This window comes from Centroberyx gerrardi, chromosome 14 (genome assembly GCF_048128805.1).
Source record: "Centroberyx gerrardi isolate f3 chromosome 14, fCenGer3.hap1.cur.20231027, whole genome shotgun sequence".
Classification (NCBI taxonomy): domain Eukaryota; kingdom Metazoa; phylum Chordata; class Actinopteri; order Beryciformes; family Berycidae; genus Centroberyx; species Centroberyx gerrardi.
In genome coordinates, this window is record NC_136010.1 from 9916095 (window position 1) to 9923032 (window position 6938).

Here is a 6938-nt window from a genome sequence, read left to right on the forward strand (position 1 = left end):
ATGAACAGAGAGCCACTGAAGAAAAGAAAGGGGATAAATAGTGGCATCAATAACAACTCAGGCGATATTCAGCTTGTCATCAAAGAGACTGCATCAATTTCAAGTGAATGCCTCGCACCCACTCAGCAAAATGCAAACTGGCCAAATACAATGTAGCATGAATTCATTTTCAATAGCTTATCTAAAACCTTGGACCAATGCCTTGCCAACAGTGGTACTTTTGCAATGTAGCAGCACCATCTAAATTACATTACAGTTACGTCAATCTATCCAGAGGCTAAACTCTCTCTACAGCTATGCCCTGTCAACATCTTCTCCTGGTGAAAATAGGCAGCAGTGATACAACTTATTTCTGTATACAAAGGCTAATGCAGGTAAAATGCACCTGGTGGACTTGAATGCTTGACACTGAGCTTCCTGGCATACTAGCTAGCTCAAGTGGGCGAGAAATGAACCTTGTTATGCGTCCTGACACTGGGCCCTGCACCCCGGCAAATAAAAACATGTCTCTCACTTACTGGCTGCCTGCACCCACAGCCCCATACATCAGCATTATAAAGGAGCTAGGCAGCCTCAAGGTCAGCTCAATTTCCTCCTGCCGTTATGAAGTATCAGAATCACAGCGAGAGGGGGCACCCACACACATGTAAAGAAATGATTTAGGGAGAGAGGGAGAGAGAGAGAGAAAGAAAAGGGGGGATTTGGAGTGTGAAGGAGAGGCGGAGTATAATACAATGGGGAACTGTGACAAATCACCAGGAGAGAGCCAGCCTGTTCTACAGTAAGGATGTGTGAGTGCGGGCATTTGTGAGGAAATGTATTGGGGAAGAGAACATTAAGCCTACTTTCTTATTCCGCACACTAAGAGAATATACTAGTCTACCATTGCTATATCATGGAGCTCATGGTGTAAGTAATGGGATTGAACAGTTTTTGTTTAACACGCCGATTCCACTTGTGTAATCGCTCAAGTGTAGTCTGTGAAACTACAAAGCAATTAGGACTACTAAATTATTGTGTCATAAAATGCTACAAAATGTGAATACAATATTTACCATTTACTGTAATTAAATACTAAGCTGTAACGTGGGCATAATAGCGACCTAATGCAAACCTAATGCCTTTTTTTCTTCTGAGATCTGGGCCCATTCATCACATGCCCAAGCAATTTGATAAATTACACAGAAGCATGAAAGCTGATCTTGTGTATGGTAGAGAGTGTGCGTGTGTGTTTGCCTCTGCCTGAGTCGGCAGTCATCCTTGGCTGCCTCACTGGCTGGGCTTGACATCTTCAGCTAAGAGCCTGGGGAAATAACAGCAAATTCACTTAATGGCACCACCTCATCTATTCCTCATACAGGGAGAGGAGGGAGAGAGAGGGAGAGCTCCTTGAGGTGTTACAAAATGGCTGTGTGCTCTCGGCTGTGCCGCCGTCTCCCATCCGCGGGGTGCAGGTGTGTGGGTAAACACAGAGTGCATCAAGATCCATCACCGGCCTCGGTCGGCCACCAGCTGTAATTTGCAGTCAACTCTGACCTGTTGTGAAAAGCCAGCCAGCCTGCCTGCGCTGCTGCTACTAAGCTTTTTGTGGTGACAGTGCAATCTGGTTTGATATGTGTGTGTGTGTGTGGTTGCATATGTGTGTGAGAACTTGTGCAAAGATGGAAAACCACACACACATACATACAAGCATGCACAACCATGCTACGTGCGCATGGGTGCATGTTTATGCATGCATGTTTGTGAGTGTGCAAGTATGCATGCGTGTATAAGTGTGTGTGTGTGTGTCTGCAGGGAGGGTGTTACAGAGCCAGAGGTATAATGGCCCCACTCCATCTTTGTGTGAGGCATTGCAGAACAAACCGAAGCACAGCACAACAGCTGGGAGGGAGCCTAGGCTGGCTGGTGGCTGGATAACATCTCAGGCTAACAGCAGGTATGCTATCAGTGCAGCCCCAATCCCCTCAGGGCTATTTTCAGAGCCCCTGACCCCAGCGTGACTGGCTGGATGACCCCTCTCTGCCTGGGACACAGGAAGAGCAAGGTCCAGAAACCACGCTGACGCTTCCTCTCTTCTCACACAACATTTCATTCCAACAGCCCCGAGCAGCTCTGCCTTTGTTCAGCCTTTTTAATCAAAAGGACGCTTTCTAGCACACACACATTGGCAGCGCTCTCACTGCTCAATGACACAATCACACCCATCTAGCTCGCACCAAATGTTGTAGAAAATAAGAGAGCAACAGGGGAGCAGGCTATTATGATTTGAAATGTGGCCAGGTTCATGCTTCGTGCAGCAGACATGCTATTATTAGGGGAAGTGTTAGGCCATGAATGAACTGGATTACAGGGAAGCAGCACACTGGGAAGTCTGCAAGCTTCCAAGTGACAAACCTTGTCTAAATAACAGGCACAGCCAACCACCAGTCACAGTACAAAATAATCTACTGCTGTTGTAGCGCTATAGACATGTTGAGCTCCTTGCAGAGATTACTAGCCTAGTAGTGGTATCTGTTAATAGGCCAGGCGATAATAGCTGGATAATATGTATCAGCAAGTGCAGTGGTGCTGGAGTGGGGAGCTGCCTGCCTCCTGTGTGCTTTACCCTTTCATAAAGCTCTCTCCTCTCCCATCTGGGTGAATGGCTTCCCACTACTTGGCTCCCCAGGGTTAGCTTGTCATCCCCTCTCCATCCCCCTCTCTGCACCTGCACCTGACACTGCTAGTGTTCTGTCACCCCCTTCCCCTCATCCCCTGGAGAAAACGCTCTGCCCCGCCCACTTAGCTCCCAGCAGCCCCTGGGGCATGGGACAATTAAAAACGAGGCAGGAGCTCAGTCGGGTGTCATGCTGGGTCTCAGATGGGACTCTGCCTGCATCGCTGCAGAGGTGGGGATTTTAGTATTGGAGCCAAAAGAAAATAAGATAGCATGTCTGTTGTACTTGAGATCAACATTCACTCTAGTGCAAGGTGATGTCAGCAGATCAACACATTCAAAGCAATACAGTCTGGCTGGAGCAATACATTTGGCCTTACAGTATTCAGACATAGCCTAACTGCATATGTCGCACACACACACACACACAGAAAGTGAGAAATCCACACCACTATATTCTGGTGTCAACCAATTACAAGCCTGCCCTGACTGCCCTTGACTACGCTGCCTAACCTCGCTCAACTCTCCATGTCAAAACCCTCTGCACTGATTTTTTTTGCCCCTCTCTCGCTCTCCTTTTTCTAGTTCTTTCCTCTGCTCAGAGTCTCTGTCCTTATGGCTCTGAAATATTTAGCAGCCCCATCTCAGTACACCTTTAGGCACCGAGACAGAGCTGTCTCCCTCCCCAGGTAAGAAGTGACGGGAGAGGGAGAGGAGGACGGGTTGGTGTAATATCTCATCAACATTATTAAATCATTTCTCCCCACGGCAGTCCCTGGGTGGTCTTGGGCTGTGTTATTTCTCAGTCAGGGTTCAGCGGCCTCGGCTCCTAGGGTTGAGTCTGGCCGCTCTGCTAGCCTAGTGCTGTGCTAAGCAGGTGTCAGGGGAGTTTCCCCTCAATTAAGCAAAGGTAAAGTAATGCCTCTCACCGTGGCGGCGCCATGAATACATTAGTCTTGCTGTCACCACAGGCTAGAGTACCGAGCAGCATGAAGAAGACAGACAGCTGGCTGCTTCAAACACTGCTGAAGCAGGTTAAGGAACTAGCATCGGGATTTGTATTAAGCTCAAAAGGCTTGTTACATCTCTGATATTAAATGGACAAAATGGAACAGCCGACAGGATATGATCTGAAAAACGTAGTTTATGTGGTTGAAGACATCAATATAATCAACTCAAACATATTCCAAAACTGTAAACAGTGTCATTTCATTTGGTTTTTGAGTTACTGGGGGTTAGGCTAATGAGTTTGTATTAGCCCTCTGAGTGGATGACATTGGAGGACACCGAATCCTTGTTGTGTTAATTAAAGCTCAATGAAATGATGTCGATGAAAAATTAGCATGACCCACAGCCTCAGTGAGGGATACTGCCAGGAAAAAGGAGCTCTCTGTTAATAAGTTGTGTTCAAGGAAAAACTTAGTGGCGTGAATAAGCCTTTTAGAAATTCAAATCAAAATAAATCATTACAACCAATTATCTGATGAACTAAAGGTCGCAGTAAAAATATGAGGAATTAATTACACCCAAGATGAGGACAAAGAACGTAAGTTTAGATGCGTTTCCAGTGAAATGTCCATTTAATATAGGTTGATGTTTTTGTGAATTCCCAAATAAATAACCAAATAATAACCAAAAGGTAAAACCAAGCTTAATTCAATAACACTCAAAAGAAATCCATTTTGCCTCACAATAAATTTTTCGCTTGCACATATCCATAAGCCTATTTATCTGAAATGGCCAACTGAACAAGGGGGTTTATAAAAATATGTCAACAGCAGCAATAATGTCGTCCTTTGTTCGTCTTCATGTGCGAGTATTACTGTGTGCTGGGCTGGCGTATTGAAAAGGGGTGATTGATGGCTTCACTATAGACTGTCTGTCCACCTCTCTCCCTGATGAGACATGTCAATGTAAAGACACATGAATGCAGCAGCCTGTCCTCCATTTTCTCCTCTCCTCCTCCCTTGTCAGAGGCAGGGAGAATGACGCAGTAAATACAGATGCTGTGTGCACCGTAATTCTGGGCCCCGCTGCCTTTTATCTGCCATGACAGCTTTTGCTGCTGTCGAAATCAAACGCGCGGGCGTGAGGAAAAAGCTAGTATTCCCTTTAATAAACTGCCAGGGAGAGCAGAGTGAGAGTAGAAAGGGAGGCACTCAGCTCTGCTCTGCCCTGGCCGGGCTTGGCTAAGCAGCAGCTGAGAGGAGAGGCGATATAGTAATGGGGAGAGCGCTCCTTCAGGCATTAGCTGGTATTATGCCGCTCACGCAGGCTCAGGCATCTAGTATCATTGCACTTACCAGGAGCCGTCGGAGCCAATCGGTCAGCGGGAAGTGCTGGCTACTTGGCCAAGATATGAACACCCAGATTAGGACTAGCATAGGGGACAGTGGGCAGCCCAGTCTGCACCCGCTCCCCGTCTCGACCACAGCCCCTCTGAGCTGCCAGGGTCAATTAATTACCTCCCCCTCTTAACGGCCCCCATTAGGATAAACAGAGAAATAAATGCAGAGCAGTCTGAGGACAAGGGAAGCTCTGAGCTGGGCTTCAGTCTCTCACTACCTTGCCATTGCAGCTAGGACACACAGGTCCCGTCTCACCAATTTCTCTCACTGACTCACTGTGTGTCTGTGTGTCTCTCTCTGTGTGTGTGTGTGTGTGTGTGTGTGTGTGTGTGTGTGTGTGTGTGTGTGTGTGTGTGTGTGTGTGTGCGCGTGTTGGACAGGACGAAGAGGAGGGCTGCTGCTTTGGAAATAGACAGCTTTTTGTTCTGACCCCACAGCTGTCACTAGCATAAGAGAGCCAGTCACCGGCAGCTCACATAGCCATCTTACTTATACATATATATATACACACACACACCCTTGACAGTGCAGCAGGGGTGGGACAAGAGGGTTGCGCTGGAGGGGCCATTAGGGCCAAGACCCCTGAGGATACCGTTGCTATGCACGGCCACATGACACGAATCACAGAGGGCGGGAGGGGAAAACACTAAATACCTGGTCAGTGTTTAGAAGCCAGCTCCACCACTGTGCCCCTAACACCATTAACGTCCTTCCTTATAATCCAATTATGAGCCATGTGTGTCCACATCAATCAGCCATTTTGATTTGAGCCTGTGGTCTCCTTTATCACCATTAGTGCTGCAGTAATTGAGGCGGCGCTATGGAGAGGCTGCGCAGTTTACCTCCATCTGGGAGGTCAAGAGGAACGCACAATTGGTTGACAATGATTACGCTCTGGCTGATTAGGCTATGGGCTACCATTGAATATTTAGCACTGATTAGACTAAGCCCTGTGATGAGCCATGTGGCTCACTAACAAAGGAACCAGCCATAGGGCAGAGAGAAAAGGCTAGCAATCAGCACAGCCTAGTTAAAACAGGCTAACAGAGACTCTTGTACATTTCTGAAAGCTGTATCAATCAAATTTTCACATTTTCACCTGGTGTTCAGCAAAGCAGTTTTTTTCTGATGATATTATTGAGCAGTTAAAACAAATCTGTGTAGAGAAATAACAGTGTTGCCATTAAAAAAAAAAAAAAGGTTTAACCGATATCCCATCAAAAGGTAACCCTCTGAAGAAAACTCATTAGAGGAAAGAAATTAATTGGAAGGGAGACATTTATCACTAAGGGGAAATGTTATCCTGAAACGTTGGCTGGAGAACTATGTGGGAGTGAAAACATGCGTATTGCAGATAGATTTATATGTTTGCCTGTGCGAGGGGAAACAATCCATTCCATACTGCTCACAGGGAGCGAGCGCGAAAAAGAGATAGACACATTAATAAGTGATACACAAAATGGCTCCTCTAATCCCCTTGTGGAGATGCCAGCACTTTTTCCTCATCAGTGATTGTGATATTTACACAGAAACTGAAGTGCACTCCTGAGAGAAAGAGGGGGAGAGGGAGGACGAGGAGAAGAGGTAGAGATGTCGAGAGAGAGAGAGAGAAAGACAAGCGTGGTGGAAGTAAGATGGGAGAAGAGAGGAGAGACAAGGAGAAATGACTAGGAAACATGAGCGTTGAGGAGTGTGGGAAACAGAAAGAAAAACAGAGATTGAGGGAGGCAGGGAGACCTGCACTTATTTGCAGAGGCTTTAACTGTCTTGATCCTCAATAAAAAGGTGAAACTGATTAGGTTTATATCAAACGGCTGCTCGTGACACGGTGCCTGTCGCTGAGAGCACAAATCACAGTCGAGTCAGGTTTTCTTTTTTTCCATTTGAAAGAACCGGTTCTCCCCTCCCTCCTTCAATCTCACTTGTCTCTCCCC